This window comes from Dipodomys merriami, unplaced genomic scaffold (assembly GCF_024711535.1).
Source record: "Dipodomys merriami isolate MVZ:Mamm:240054 unplaced genomic scaffold, mDipMer1.0.p SCAF_519, whole genome shotgun sequence".
Taxonomy (NCBI): domain Eukaryota; kingdom Metazoa; phylum Chordata; class Mammalia; order Rodentia; family Heteromyidae; genus Dipodomys; species Dipodomys merriami.
In genome coordinates, this window is record NW_027206090.1 from 382,738 (window position 1) to 399,138 (window position 16,401).

Consider the following 16,401-nt stretch of genomic DNA (forward strand, 5'->3'; position numbering starts at 1 on the left):
GAAGGTGTTGACAAACTATTATAGGCGCGTGATCCAACTGGTCTGAAAAACAGTAGGGCAGTGTGATCTTTGGCCTTCCCCCTTTCACTGGATCCCGCCAGTCTCCCTGGCTGTCACAGGGCCCCCGGGTCTGGGGGTCTTGCATGGTGTGTTTATCTTTTCAGAACTGCATCTCCATTTCTCCCCACCACCAAGTGCTCTGATGGTCCCCACAGTCAATCCTAAACATTCTAGAATCACTACGCCTCTTCCACTAGTGTACTTCAGCCCAGGTTTAACCCTCCTGAGGCTGGCCCATCTCCAACCAAGTATCCATTTAAAATTGTGTTATAGATGAGCGCTGGTGCCTGTAACCCTAGCTACTCAGGATCCTGAGATTTGAGGATCACCACTCAAAGGCAAGTGGGGCAGAAGAGTATGTGAGACATTATTGTTGTTGTTGTTGCTGGTCATGGGCTTGAACTCAAAGCTTGGATGCCATCCCTGAATTTCTTTTTGCTCAACGCTAGTACTGTATCACTTTAAGCCACAGTGCTATTTAGGATCTTCTGGTGGTTCAGGGACTTTCCTGCCTGGGCTGGCTTTGAACCACAATCTTTAGAGCCCAGCCTCCTGAGTAGCTGGGATTACAGGCATGAGCCACCAGCTCCCTGCTTTCACTTGGGATTTAAGTCAAAAGTAGAGGTGTGACTTAAGGGGAGAGAATGCCAGCCTTGAGTGGAAAAAAAAGCTCAGGGACAGTGCCCAGGTCCTGAGTTCAAGCCCCACGAACAGCAAAATAATTACAATAACAATAATGCTAAGTGCTGGTGGCTCGTGCCTGTAATCTTATCTGCTCAGGAGGCTGAGATCTGAGGATCCCAGTTCAAAGCCAGCCCAGGCAGAAAAGTCCCCAAGATTCTTATGGCCAATGAACCACCAAAAAACACTACAGTGGTGCTGTGGCTCAAAGTGGTAGAGTGCTCGCTTTGAGCAAAAGAGCTCAGGAACAGCACCTAGGCCCTGAGTACAAACCCAATGAACAAGAATACTAGTAGTAGCTGGGCACCGGTGACTCACACCTGTAATCCTAGCTACTCAGGAGGCTGAGATCTGAGGATCGCAGTTCAAAGCCAGCCTGGGCAGGAAAGTCCATGAAACTCTTTTTTTGTTTTTTTGTGTTTTTTTTTGCCGGTTGTGGGGCCTGAACTCTGGGCCTGGGTGCTGTCGCTCAGCTCTTCAGCTCAAGGCTAGTGCTCCCACTTGAGCCACAGCGCCACTTGCAGCTTTTTCTGCATATGTGGTGCTGAGGAATCAAACCCAGGGCCTCATGCATGCGAGGCAAGCGCTCTACCACTGAGCCACCTTCCCAGCCCGATGAAACCCTTATCTCCAATAAACCACCAGAAAACCAGAAGTGGTGCTGTAGCTCAAGTGGTAGAGTGCTAGCCTTGAGCTGAAGAGCTGAAGGACAGCGCTCAGGCCCAGAGTTCAAGACCCACAACCGACAAAAAAAAAAAAAGAATACTAGTAGTGGGCTGGGAATGTGGCTTAGTGGTAGAGTGCTTGCCTCGCAAGCATGAAGTCCTGGTTTGATTCTTCAGTGCCACATAAACTTTTTGATTCTTCAGTACCACAGCACCAGAAGTGGTGCTGTGCTTCCAGTGATAGAGTGCTGGCCTTGAACAAAAGAAGCTTAGGAACAGAGCCCAGGCCCTGAGTTCAAGGCCCAGGACTGACAAAAAAAAAAAAAAAAAAAAAAAAAAGAATACTAGTAGCAGAGAGGCAAGAGAGCAAGAGACAGACACAAAAAGAGACAGAAAGCAAGACTGACAGGAAAAAACAAGATAGAAAGAGACAGACAGATGGACAAAGAAAAAAATTTCCAGTTCTGGGGCTTGAACTCAAGGCCTGGGTGCTGCTCCTGAGGTTTTTTTGCTCAAGGCTAGCACTCCACCACTTTGAGCTACAGTGCCACTTCTTGTTTTCTGGTGGTTAATTGGAAATAAGAGTCTTAAGGAGTTTTCTGCTCTGGCTGGCTTCAAACTGTGATCAAATCTCAGCCTCCTGAGTAGTTTGGATTATAGGCATGAGCCAGTGCTAGGTTTAGGAATGCTATTCTTTTTTCTTTTTTTTTTTTTGCCAGTCCTAGGGCTTGAACTCAGGGCCTGGGTACTGAGCCTGAGCTTCTTTTGCATAAGGCAAAAGCCACAGCACCACTTTGGACTTTTTCTGTTTATGTGGTGCTGAGGAATCGAACCCAGGGCTTCATGCATGCAAGGAGAGCACTCTAACCACTAAGCCACCTTCCCAGCCCAGGAATGCTATACGTAATACCATTAGACCCTCTGAATTATGCTGGGTTTGGCCCTCAGCTAAAATTTCCTTTTTTTCCGCCCCCCAGTACTGGTGTTTGAACTCAGGGCCTTGTACATAAGGTTACTCTACTCTTTTTGCTCAAGATTAGCCTCTACCACTTGAGCCACAGCTTTACTTCTGACTTTTTGGTGGCAAATTGAAAAGCCTCATGAACCTTCCTGCCGGCACTGGCTCTGAACCATGATTCTCAGATCCCAGCCTCCTGAGTAGCTAGGATTGCAAGTGTGAGCCACAGGCATCCAGTTCTTAAACTTCTTTTTTGGTCAGTTGTGGGGCTTGAACTCTGGGCCTGGGCGCTGTCTCAGCTCTTCAGCTCAAGGCTAGCGCTCTACCACTTAATGATGGTGCGATGGTGCGTTTTCTTGTTTTCTGGTGATTAACTGTGGAGAAGAGTCTCACAGAATTTCCTGCCTGGGCTGGCTTTGAACTGCGACCCTCAGATCTCAAACTCCTGATTACCTAGGACTACAGGCATGAGCCACCAGCACCTGGCTTATTTTTTTATTGTCAGTTATAGGGCTTCCTTTGTTTAAGGCTAGCACTTTACTACTGAGTCACAGCACCACTTCAGTTTTTCAGGTGATTCACTTCGCTAGGAATGTGTCTTTGTGGTAGAATGCTTGCCTAGCATGCATGAAGCTCTGGGTTCAATTCCTCAGCACCACATACACAGAAAAAGCCTGAAGTAGTGCTGTGGCTCAAGTGGTAGAGTGCTAGCCTTGAGCAAAAGAAGCTCAAGGACAGCACCCAGGCACTGAGTTCAAGCCCCATGACTGGCAAAAAAATAGTCTCACAGATATCTTCTGCCCAGCTACAATCACTGCTGCGAGCTACCGGTGCCCGGCCTGAGTCTGTCTATTCTCATACACTCAGACTAAGGAAAACCTTTTTTTTTTTTTGGTCAGTCATGGGGCCTGGACGCTGGGCCTGAGTGGTCTCTCAGCTCTTCAGCTCAAGGCTAGTACCCTACCACTTCAGGCTTTTTCTGCTTATGTGGTGCTGAGGAATTGAACCCTGGGCCTCATGCATGGGAGGCAAGCGCTCTACCACTGAGCCACCTTTCCAGCCCCTAAGGAAAGTCTTTTCCTGAGTCATGCGAGTCCATTTACCACCTTAGCGAACATGACAGGAAGGGACTCTGTGGGAACTTGCCAAGGGTGCTAAGTTGGGCACCCTGCGTGCCTAATTCTTTGGCATCTGATGGCAGCACTGAACGTGTGGAATGGGACACAAACTCCCAAGTTGTGTCCGAATGCATTGGAATTGCTGGGCCCTTGGTGGAGGGCAGAGGTGAGGACGGCTGGTGGCATGGTAAGAATGGGGTCCTTTGCAGCCACGGGTGTGCTGGGGGAGGGGTCAGCGTCCTGGCTTCCTTGTGAGTTGGTGAAGGGACTAGAAGGGAAATAGAAGTAAGTGTGGTAGGTGGTTCAGGGCACAAAGGTGATGTAACAGAAGGTGGAGAGCAGGTTGTCCGGAATGCAAAGGGTGGTAACCATAGTGACAGGATGTGGAGCTGGAGAGCCGGGAGGAAGAGGCTCACAGGGATGTAGTTGGCGCTGGCCTCAAACAGAAGCTGTGATAAGAGCCTTATTGGCACTTTGAGCAGGTACATCAACGGGGAAGGCGCAAGGGAGCTGCAGGAGCTGCCGTTGAAGCCTCGAAGGATAAATTCAGTGATGGCATTTCAATCCTGCCTGGGCAGACAAGCTGTATCTGGTGAGATTAGAGACAGAACTAAGGCACGGCTGTGAAAACAAGTTCTGCCTGGGCTGGCTTCGAACTGAGATCATCAGATCTCTGCCTCTTAAGGAACTAGAATGACAGGTATGAGCCACCTGTGCCTGGTTTCTTTAGTAGGTTTACAACCATTCTTTTTTTTTTTTTTTTTTTGTCGGTCGTGGGGCCTGAGCTCTGGGCCTGGGCGCTGTCCCTCAGCTCTTCAGCTCAAGGCGAGCGCTCTACCTCCCGAGCCACAGCGCCACTTCTGGCCTTTTCTGCTTATGTGGTGCTGAGGAATTGAACCCAAGGGCCTCATGCATGCAAGGCGAGCGCTCTACCACTGAGCCCCCTTCCCAGCCCTCTCTCTTTTTTTTTTTTTTTTTTGGTACTAGTCTAGGGGCTTGAACTCAGGGCCTCACATTCTTGCTTGGCTTTTTTGCTCAAGGCTGGTGCTCTACTACTTGAGCCACAGCTCCTCTTCTGGCTTTTTGCTGGTTAACTGGAGATAAAAGGCTCAAAGCCTCCCCACCTCTTGCCCTCCTCCCCCGGGGCTGGCTTCAAACTGCAAGCTTCAGATCTCAGCCCTCCAGTTCTAGGCTTGTTCCTGGGTGTGTGGCTATGTCTTAGCTACTCATGGGGCTCAAGCTGAATAGTTGTGACTTCCAGCTTGGGACAAACAGGCAATTTCGGATGACCCCGAGACTGTGGTTAGAGTTGCTCAGTGGCCAGTTTTCACCTCCTTAAGATATCCCCCACCACCCTAACCTTTGAGCCTTATCAGTTCATGGCACCTTGCACGGCTCAGAAGATGCTCAGAGATGCGGCTTCAGACCCAGCAGCAAAATGTTACCTCATCCAACCACAGACTTTCCGCACCACCACCCCGACACAGTACTTTCCCACAGATCCACCATGAAAGGTCTCAACTCTGTTAGCAGAAGGAATCTAGCTCTTTGCTATAGAATACCGCTGGAGATTTGGTGGGAAAAAACCTATGCTGTGGACTAGTTCCTCTCCCATCTTTTTGGGACTTTTTCAGTCTAACGCATGTCACAAAACAAAGCACAACAATAAATTGTGTTACCTGTTAAATACCCGCCCCCCCCACCCCCCACATACACACCCCTAGACTTATTTTGCTCCTTGACTGGCACTCTACCAACTGAGCCATGCCTCCAAAATCCACTTTTAAAAGTCTCATAGATACTCCTGCCCCGGTTGGCTTCCAGAGTAGCTATGATTACAAGCGCGAGCTACCAGTGCCTGTTTGTTTTTTTGTCAGACGTGGGGCTTGAACTCTGAGCCTGGGTGCTGTCCCTCAGCTCTTCAGCTCAAGGCTAGTGCTTTACCACTTGAGCCACAGTGCCACTTCTGGTTTTCTAGTGGTTTGAGATGAGTCACACGGACTTTCCTGCCCAGGCTGGCTTTGAACCGTGATCCTCAAGATCTATTTTTTTTTGGGGGGGGGGGTCTGGTCGTGGGCCTGAACTCTGGGCCTGGGCGCTGTCCCTCAGCTCTTCAGCTCAAGGCTAGCACTCTACCACTTGAGCCACAGCGCCACTTCCAGCTTTTTTTTCCTGCTTATGTGGTGCTGAGGAATCGAACCCAGGGCCTCATGCATGCAAGGCAAGTGCTCTTCCACTGAGCCACCTTCCCAGCCCCTGATCCTCAGATCTTAAACTACTGAGTAGCTAAGATTACAGGTGTGCACCACTGGTGCATGGCCCTGGTTTCTTTTAAACTTTTAACATGTTAATATCTTATATATCAACTTAATGTTTTTTTCTTGCCAGTTCTGAGTTTTGAACTCAGGGCCTGGGACTGTCCCTGAGCTTCTTTTGCTCAAGGCTAGTGCGCTACCACTTGAGCCACAGCACCATTTCCAGCCTTTTCTGTGTATGTGGTACTGAGAAATGGAACTCAGGGCTTCATGCATGCTAGTCAGGCACTCTACCATGAAGCCACGTTCTCAGCCCTTAAATTATTTTATAAAGATTAACTCAAATTTCATCAAAATAGGTAAGAATGTTTTTTTTTTCTTTTTTCTTTTTTGTCAGTTGTGAGTCCTGAACTCTGGGCCTGGGTGCTGTCCCTCAGCTCTTCGGCTCAAGGCTAGCACCTACCAATTGAGCCATAGTGCCACTTCCATGTTTTTCGGCTTACGTGGTGCTGAGGAATCGGACACAGGGCCTTAGCAGGCTGAGATCTGAGGATCCCGGTTCAAAGCCAGCCTGAACTGAAAAGTCACCGTGAGACTCTTATCTACAATTAACCACCAGAAAACCAGAAGAGGCACTGTGGCTCAAAGTGGTAGAGAACTATCCTTAAGCAAAAAGCTCAGGGACAGCACCCAGACCCTGAATTCAAGCGAGCTAGTAAGGAGGTGGAGATCTGAGATCTGTTGGAAGCCTGCTCAGGCAGGAAAGTTCATGAGACTCTTACCTTCAATTAACCACCAAAATGTGATAAGTGAGGGTATGGCTCAAGTGGGAGAGCGCCAGCTTTGAGTGAAGAAAGCTACGGGACAATGCCCACCAGCTCCTGAGCCCAAGCCCCGGGAGCCGCACACAAAGAACAAAAACAAAGCAAAAAGACCCCATGAGCCTGTGAGGCCTAAGGAGTAATAAAGGCGTCAGGAATTGGTGACCCAGAAAAACCAATGGCAGCGAGCAGAGTCAATGCAAGAGAAAGGCTGTGTGGAAGGAGTAAGGTCATAGGGGTGGGCTTCCCAAGGTCACACTGACCACCACGTGTCCTGGATACTGGGGAAAAAAGCAACAAGATTTAGTGTTTCCCTTACAGACTTTCAGTAATCTGCAGTATAATCCTTTGTCATTTTCCTGTTTGTTCCTTTTAGAATGTTTACTTTATGCTACTGTATGTTTATGCTGCTGTGTGTTTTGGGGGGGAGGTTACTTGTGGGGCTTGAACTTGGGGCCTGGGTGCTGTCCCTGAGCTGAGCTCTTTTTGCTCAAGGCTAGCACTTCTACAGCACTTTGAGCCACAGCTCCACTACTGTTTTCTGGGAGATGAGTCTCACAGACTTTTCCTGCCCAGGCTGGCTTTGAACTGTGATCCTCAGATCTCTTTTCGGGAAAACAAACCTGATCTAGTGTATGATCATGATGGCATATTGGGATATGTCTTAGTAAATGAAAATACATAAAACTCTTTTTTTTTTTTTTTTGGTCATCATGAGGCTTGAACTCAAGGCCTGGGTGCTGTCCCTCAGCTCTTCAGTTCAAGGCAAAAGCTCTACCACTTGAGCCACAGGGCCACTTCCAGGTTTCTGGTGGATCACTGGAAATAAGAGGCTCACAGACTTTCCTTCCCCAGCTGGCTTTGAGTCACAATCCTCAGATCTCAGCCTCCTGAGTAACTAGGATGACAGGCAGAAGCCACCAGGGCCTGGCTGAAACTCTTTTCTTATATTTCCTTTGAACGCTTTTCAAAATGCTGGACAGGCACTCTATATAATAATCACCTGAGCCACACCCTGTAGTGCTTTTAACTTCAGGTTCTGATCCAGAGCCAGCCTAGGGCAGCAATCCTCCTCTCATCTCATCTACCTGACATGCCAGGGATGTGCCATCAGGCCTAGACTGTTTTGCTGAGATGGAGTCCCAGCTGACCCTGATTGATGCCTCTTGAGAAGTCGAGATCTCTCCTGGTTTGGTTCTTTTTTTTTTTTTTTGGTTGGTTGTGGGGCTTGAACACTGGGCCTGAGCACTGTCCCTCAGCTCTTCAGCTCAAGGCTAGCGCTCTACCTGAGCTCTACCACTTGAGCTACAGTGCCACTTCTGGTTTCCTGATGGCTTCTTGGAGATAAGAGTTTCATGGAATTTCCTGCCCGGGCTGGCTTTGAACTGCAATCCTCAGAGCTCAACCTCCTGAGTAGCTAGGATTACAGGCATGAGCCACTGGCACCCGGCTTTGGTTCCATTCTTATATATAGGATACTGTTAAGTTGCTATCATTTCAAAATACCTTGATACCCTCAAAAGATGGGAAACTACAAAGTAAAAAAGAATGTTACATAAAACTTTTGAAATATATCATTCAAGTTGCAAGATGGCTTCTAAAATTATTTTGACAGTTTTTTTTGGTCGGTCATGGGGCCTGATCTCTGGGCCTGGGCACTATCCCTGAGCTTTTCAACTCAAGGCTCTACCACTTGAGCCACAGCTCCACTTCTGATTTTCTAGTAGTTTATTGGAGTTAATAGTCTCACCATCAGGACTTTTTTGCCAGGGCTGGTTTTGAACCATGATCCTCAGATCTCAGCCTCCTAGGATTACAGTTGTGAGCTACCGACTGGCTCTGTGAGACTTTTATGTCCAATTAACCACCAGAAAACTGGAGGTAGGGGCTGGGAAGGTGGCTCAGTGGTAGAGCGCTTGCCTTGCATGCATGAGGCCCTGGGTTCAATTCCTCAGCACCACATAAGCAAAAAGAAAAAAGCCAGAAGTAGCACTGTGGCTCAAGTGGTAGAGCACTAGCCTTGAGCTGAAGAGCTGAGGGACAGCACCCAGGCCCAGAGTTCAGGCCCCATGACCAGACCCCCCCAAAAAAAAAAAAAAAAAAAAGAAAACTGGAGGTAGCACTGTGGCTCAAATGGTAGAATGCTTTCCTTGAGCTGAAGAGTGCAGGGACAGCGCCCAAGCCCAGAGTTTAAGACCCAAGTCAAACAAACAAACAAAAAAAACTAATAAATAAATACACACACACACACACACACACACACACACACACACACACACACATACACATAGAACTAAGGCCACCAAGTTTTGAGTGCTCTACTTATTCACAAAAGGACAAACAAGGGCTGGGAAGGTGGCTCAGTGGTAGAGCGCTTGCCTTGCATGCCTGAGGCCCTGGGTTCAATTCCTCAGCACCACATAAGCAAAAAGAAAAAAGCCAGAAATGGTGCTGTGGCTCAAGTGGTAGAGCACTAGCCTTGAGCTGAAGAGCTGAGGGACAGCGCCCAGGCCCAGAGTTCAGGCCCCACGATGGGACCACAAAGAAAAAAAACAGGGACAGACAAGCCAACGAGGATGAAGGCAGGCCTCCTCACGGCAGCAGCGCTCCTGTGCTCCTGCCGGCACTGAGGGCTGCCCTCCACGCTCGCTGTCCAGAGCACAGGTCTGACTTTTCCCCCTGAATTTTTTAAAGCTAACAAGTGTTTTGGAGCTCAGGATGCAAATGACAAGATAGAGCACTCAGAATTTGGGGGCATTTTGTTGGTGGTGGTGGTCATTGGCCCTGAACTCTGGGTCTGGGCTCTGTCCCTCAGCTCTTCACCTCAAGGCTAGCGCTCTACCACCTGAGCCACAGCGCCACTTCAGGCTTTTTCTGCTTATGTGGTGCTGAGGAATCGAACCCAGGGCCTCATGCATGCAAGGCAAGCGCTCTACCACTGAGCCACCTTCCCAGCCCATGGTGTGGGGGGAGGGCGCATGTTTTAAGGTCCCCAAGTATTGAGTGCTATGTTCATTCCCAATAGGGTAGAAAAGCCAACAAAGATAAATGTACAGCTTCTTTGTGTCACAAGCAGACGTGTTCGCCATTGGGGCTGCCCCTTCCCCTTCTCCTCTTGCTGACCACATCCACATATCTCATCTCACCCCCTACCTCTATCCTTGGAGAGCTGATAAGTGTTTTGGAGCTCAGGATGCAAATGACAAAGAGCACTCAGAACTTGGGGGCCTTAAAAGCAAATATATGCAGGCACATGTGTGCGCATGTGTGTTTGTGTGTGTGTTAAAGGGGGGGGAGGAGCCATTGGTTCACACATGTAATCCTAACTCCTCAGGAAAGTGACATCTGGGGATCTCAGTTCCAAGCCAGGCCAGGCAAGAAAATCCATGAGACTCTTATCTCCAATTAACCACCAAAAGGTTAGAAGTGTAGCTGTGGGGCTGGGAAGGTGGCTCAGTGGTAGAGCCCTTGCCTAACATGCATGAAGCCCTGGGTTCGATTCCTCAGCACCACATAAGCAGAAAAAGGTGCAAGTGGCACTGTGGCTCAAGTGGTAGAGTGCTCGCCTTGAGATGAAGTACTCAGGGACAGCACCCAGGCCCAGAGTTCAAGCCCCACAACCGGCAATAAAAAAAGTGTTGCTGTGGTTCAAGTGGTAGAGTGCCAGCCCTGAGCTCCAGCCCCAGTACTGGTACGCACGCACATGCATGCACACACACTCACATAAAATTCTACTTTGTAATTTTCACATGATTCTCTTACATTTGACAACTTCCTTGTGCTTTTCACACCGGTGGGGTTTGGGCCAGTGAGCGCTCTCCCATGGGGCCGCTGGAGAGCCCACCCATCGCTTTCCCAGGAGGTTTTCCCCATGCTGTTTGTCACATCCATGTCCCAGCCTGAGATGGATGATGCATGCTCATGCACTCACCACGCTTTGTTCTCATGATAGCTTAAAAGTTCATAGGGTCTTCCCACACTTGATGGTGGTTCAAAGCCAGCCCAGGCAGGAATGTCCATGAGACTCTTACCTCCAATAAACCACCAGAAAACCAGAAGTGGCGCTGTGGCTCAAGTGGTGGAGTGCTAGTCTTGAGCTGAAGAGCTGAGGGACAGCACCCAGGCCCAGAGTTCAAGCCCCACGACCGACAAGAAATTTAATATATATTTTTTAGTATGTATTATATAGTATATATGCACTATATACTGCATATATTATATAATATAATCAAGATAACTGTACAAGAGGATTTCAACTTAACATGTCAATTTATGTGTCCAATGCATCTTGACCAGAGCCAACCATCCCAGCCTTTTCCCATTCCTACCTTCTTCCTGGAACACAATCATCTCCAGTGCATGAAAACAGGACCACATTGATTAATGTTTTCTCACCTTCAATACATAAGGTGTGTTCATTGCTTAACTCAGTTCCTAAGGCAAATATTTGACATGAACAACTTAAATGAGCCAGGCACTGTTGGTTCATGCCTGTAGTTGTAGCTACTCAGGACATTGAGATCTGAGGATCACAGTTCAAAGCCAGCCCAGGAAATAAGTGACTCTTATCTCCAATTAGCCAGAAAAAACACCACCACCACTACCTGGAAACGGAGGTATGGCACAAGTAGTAGAAAGCCACGTGAGTGAAAAAGACCAGGTACAAGCCAAAAGAAGAGAAAAAAAATCAATAAACAAAACTTAAATGGAGGGCTAATTTATTTCTTTATTTTTATTTCTTTATTTTTGGGTCCGGTCGTGGGGCCTGAACTCTGGGCCTGGGTGCTGTCCCTCAGCTCTTCAGCTCAAGGCTAGCGCTCTACCACTTGAGCCACAGCGCCACTTCCGGCTTTTTTCTTTTTGTTTATGTGGTGTAACCCAGGGCCTCAGGCATGCAAGGCAAGTGCTCTACCACTGAGCCACCTTCCCAGCCCGAGGACTAGTTTATTTACCATGTTTGTTTGTGTTTGGACAGGACGTCATGAGGCAGCTGAGAGGCTCCCTGTAGCAGAGACCCCCGTCCCTCGGAGAGCCAGAACACGATGGCTGTTGGAATCTGCGGCTGAGGTCAGGATTTGTGATGAGTAGGAAGCAGAGTGCAAGACCACGGGGCCAGGCCAAACAAGAGAGTTATGTCCTCAAATTATTTCTACTAGCTATGCTCCATCTTGTAAAGTTTCCACAATGTCCCTAAGTCACAACCGCCAGTGTGGAGGTCATTCCATACCAGACCAAACAATTCGAGTGTGCTTCACGCACTCAATGAAAGGAATACTTGTCCACATTCCTTGCACACACAGGCTTTCTCTCACTGTGAGTTTCTGTGTGTGTGTGTCTGAACATTGCTTAAAGAAAAGGCTTTGCCACACTGTGGACACATGTAGGTTTTCTCTCCGGTGTGAGTTCTTCGGTGTATTTTTTTTTTGGGGGGTCCAGTCATGGGGCCTGAACTCTGGGCCTGGGCGCTGTCCCTCAGCTCTTCAGCTCAAGGCTAGCGCTCTGCCTCTTGAGCCACAGCACCACTTCTGGCTTTTTTCTTTTTGCTTATGTGGTGCTGAGGAATCGAACCCAGGGCCTCAGGCATGCAAGGCAAGGGCTCTACCACTGAGCCACCTTCCCAGCCCCCTTTGGTGTATTTTAATGTAACTCGAACAACTGAAGGCTTTCCCATAATATTTACACATAAAAGGTTCCTTTCCATTAAGTCCTTAAATGTCTTTGAAAATCACCCAGCAGAAGGCTTTTTCACACTGAGTTATTTTATGATGGAGTCAGTGAAGGCTCTGCCACATTTGTTACCCACGTAGGGTTTCTCCATGCTGTGTGTGCGGTGGTGTCTTGGAGCGTTGCTCTACATAGAGGAGGCTTTCCCACGCTGCCCGCATCTGAAGGGTCTCTCTCCACTGTGGGTGTGTTCATGTTTCTGAATGTTACTCAAGGAAGAGCAGGCTTTCCCACATTCTTTACATAAAAAGGGTTTCTCTCCACTGTGAATTCTTTCATGTCTGCTAACATCACTCAAGGAAAAGGACTTTCCACACTGCTTACACACACAGGGTTTCTGGCCAGTGTGAGTTCTTTCGTGGATGAGGCAATGGCTTTATTCCCTAAAGGGTTTTCCACACTGCTTACACACATAGGGTCTCTCCCCAGAGTGAGTCCTTTCGTGAACTTTAACATAACCAGAAGAGCTAAAGGCTTTCCCACACTGCTTACATACAAAGGGTTTCTCTCCAGAGTGAATTCTCTCATGTTCTTGAAAATAAAGAAAACAACAAGTTTTCCCACATTGCTTGCACATGTAGGGTTTGTCTCCATTCTGAGTTTGTTCATGTAGCTGAGCAGAACTGGAACAACCCAAAGCATTTCTCCCCCGCTTATAGTTATGGACTCTTTCCAAGGTCTGTCCTGTCATATGCCTGAAGGCATTGGTTTTCCATATTCCTCAAATGCACGTGGCTTCCATCTATATTTCTGGTACTCAGATGAGTTGACGAAAGCACATGTTTTAATGGACATATGTAGGATGGCATACGACTTTCACTTGCTTCCAATCTCCTGGAAGTTTCCTTGTTCATAGTATGTTCTGGAATAGGACTGAAGGTGTCTCCACATTGTACTTCTCGATGCTCATAGAGACTGTAAAACTTGCATGAGGAAAGACATCAGTAAATTCCTAATTTCAAATGAATTAGTCAGAACTGGCCTGATGTTCTGTTACAATTGTGTTTTTGTGCTGGGGCTTGAACTCACCACCGCTAGGTACTGACCCCGACTTTCTTTCTTTTTTTTTTGGATCCGGTCGTGGGGCCTGAACTCTGGGCCTGGGCGCTGTCCCTCAGCTCTTCAGCTCAAGGTTAGTGCTCTACCACTTGAGCCACAGCGCCACTTCCGGCTTTTTTCTTTTTGCTTAAGTGGTGCTGAGGAATTGAACTCAGGGCCTCAGGCATGCAATGCAAGCTCTCTACCACTGAGCCACCTTCCCAGCCCCCCGACTTTCTTTTTCTTTCTTTCTTTCTTTCTCTTTCTTTCTTTTCTTTTTTTTTGGTCGCTTATGGGGCTTGAACTCTGGGCTTGGGTGCTGTCCTTCAGCTCTTCAGCTCAAGGCTAGCACTCTTACCACTTGAGCCACAGTGCCACTTCTGGGTTTCTGGTGGTTTATTGGACGTAAGAGTTTCACGGCTTTTCCTGCCTGGGCTGACTTTGATCCACAACCCTCAGATCTCAGCCTCCTGAGTAGCTAGGATTACAGGCATGAGCCAGCATCGCCCAGCTGACCCTGACACTTTTTTTTTTTTGGTTGGTCATGGGGCCTGAACTCTGGGCCTGAGCGCTGTCCCTCAGCTCTTCAGCTAAAGGCTAGCGCCCTACCACTTGAGCCAAAGCGCCACTTCCAGCTTTTTCTGCTTATGTGGTGCTAAGGAATCGAACCCAGGGCCTCATGCATGCAAGGCAAGCACTCTTATCACTGAGCCACCTTCCCAGCCCGGACCCTGACTTTTTTTTTTTTTAAAGCTCAACTGTGTCAAGAATGTTTCAAGCTCTTCTGGCTTTTTTGGTGGTTAACTGGAAGTAAGAGTCTCATGGAGACTTTTCTGCCTGGGCTGACTTTGAACTACAATCCTCAAATCTCAACCTTCTAAGTAGCTAGGATTACCGGCCTGAGTCTCCAGCTCCTTACTCTATTAGAATTTTTGAACATGAATGAATAGTGGAAATAATACAGTATATCTTAATTATATTTCCCTGGAAAGCATAGTATGAACACTGAAAAGCTAGTTTACATTAAATCCAACTTGACCAATGTCTATGGAAAGTGATCACAATCAGAGCCAGCTGGATTTTGAAATGTTTTACAGACAATAATGAAGTCTCTTGAAAATGAAGTCTATCGAGGTGGCTGACACCTGCCATCCTAGCTACTCCGGAGGCTGAGATCTGAGGACTGAGGATCAAAGCCAGCCCAGGCAGCAATGTCAGTGAGACTCTACCTCTAGGTAACCACCAGAAAACTGGGAGTGGTACTGTGCTCGAAGTGGTAGAGGACTAGCCTTGAGCAAAAGACCTCAGGGACAGTGTCCAGAACCCGAGGTCAAGCCACATGATTGATTAAAAAAAAAAAAAAAAAAAAGAGAGAGAGAGAGAGAGATCCTGATCCAAACAATTCATTTTTGTTTATGTACAGGCTATATCTGAAGCCTAAATGGAATTTCAAACATTTTTACAAGTTTTGTGCATGGAGTAAATTTTCCATACCTGGAATCATCACAGATCTCCACCAGCAACATGATGTGGGTGCTCCACATGTTTCCAGCACCAGAATATGTCCGATTCTGGATTTTCTATTAAGAATGCTCAACCTGAATGAATATTTGGAAAAAGCAACAACAAAACCCCTTCAGTCATTAAATCAAAGTAAGCTTCAGTTTATTAGGAATCTTCCTACTTTTTCAATTTTACTTTTTTTTTTTGGGGGGGGGTAGGTGGGAATTGTTGGGGAAAGTAGCAATATTCCACTTTTTATTTATTTATTTTTTGCCAGTCTTGGGCCTTGAACTGAGGGCCTGGGCACTGTCCCTGAGCTTCTTTTGCTCAAGGCTACCACTCTGCCACTTTGAACCACAGTGGCACTTCCAGCTTTTTCTGTGTATGTGGTACTGAGGAATCAAACCCAGGGTTTCATGCATGCAGGCAAGCACTCTACCACTGAGTCACATTCCCAGCCTCCACCAGTTTTTGGTTTTTTTTTTGGTCCGGTCGTGGGGCCTGAACTCTGGGCCTAGGCGCTGTCCCTCAGCTCTTCAGCTCAAGGCTAGTGCTCTACCACCTGAGCCACAGCACCACTTCTGGCTTTTTTCTTTCTGCTTATGTGGTGCTGAGGAATCGAACCCAGGGCCTCATGCAGCAAGGCAAGCACTCTACCACTGAGCCACCTTCCCAGCCCCTCGCCAGTTCTTTTTTATGTTGCTTATTTTCAAGGCAGGGTCTCACTTTTATGTCCAGACCAACCTGACCCAACTCCTCTAGTTTCTCTTTCCCTCTGTGACAGAGATGATAGGTGAGTACCAGCCATGGGGTTAGATACAATGTCACAAATTCTGATGCCTACAATGACCTCCAAGCCCATTCCTCCAATCTCTACCTGCCGGGCAGCCCAGATGACTAGCATGGGTTTACACTTTGATCCTTCACTGATAGTGCTCTCTCTTCTGATTACCTTAGGTAGAATTCTATGGGGATTTTTGTACACATAGTCAATGATTCGGTCTTATGTTTCCAGTGGTCTGGGTTTCCTTTTCATTTCCTAAAATGTATATGGAGGATTAGCTTCTAGTAAAGCTTGTGGGTATCACATGATCATGTCAGGTGTATTTATCCAAATATTCCCTTTCCATTTCCAAATCATGGAGTGGGGGTTGGGCTCAAGTGGTAGAGCACCAGACTGAGTCAAAGAGAAAGGCTGAGTTCAAGCACAGGTCTCAGTTGAAAAAAACACCCCGAATCACAGAGCATCTTTTTTTTTTTTTTTTTTTTTTTTTGTCAGTTGTGGGGCTTGAACTCTGGGCCTGGGCGCTGTCCCTGAGCTCTTCAGCTCAAAGCGAACACTCTTACCTCTTGAGCCACAGCGCAACTTCTGGTTTTCTAGTGGTTCATTGGAGATAAAAGTCTCACAGACTTTCTTGCCTGGGCTGGCTTTGAACCAAGATCCTCAGATCTCAGCCTCCTGAGTAGATAGCATTACAGGTGTAAGCCACCAGCACCCAGCCACAGAGCATCATTGATACACAACAATCACTTGTTCTGAATCAGAACAAAAGACAATGAAGTCATCCTTACCAACAG

General features: G+C 47.6%; 1 long non-coding RNA gene and 1 pseudogene across 2 annotated transcripts; one reads left to right on the plus strand and one right to left on the minus strand.

Annotated features, from left to right (window-relative positions):
• The first annotated feature begins 3,861 nt into the window (after positions 1–3,861).
• On the plus strand, positions 3,862–14,972 carry LOC138811000 (uncharacterized). Of its 2 annotated transcripts, none has more exons than XR_011367309.1 (3): positions 3,862–4,182; positions 11,534–11,625; positions 14,744–14,972. It is a non-coding gene; the product is annotated as an uncharacterized lncRNA (long non-coding RNA). The 2 variants fall into 2 exon arrangements; XR_011367310.1 differs by having other exon boundaries at positions 3,862–4,074.
• On the minus strand, positions 11,619–15,787 carry LOC138810996 (zinc finger protein 709-like; annotated as a pseudogene).
• Between the last annotated feature and the right edge of the window lie 614 nt (positions 15,788–16,401).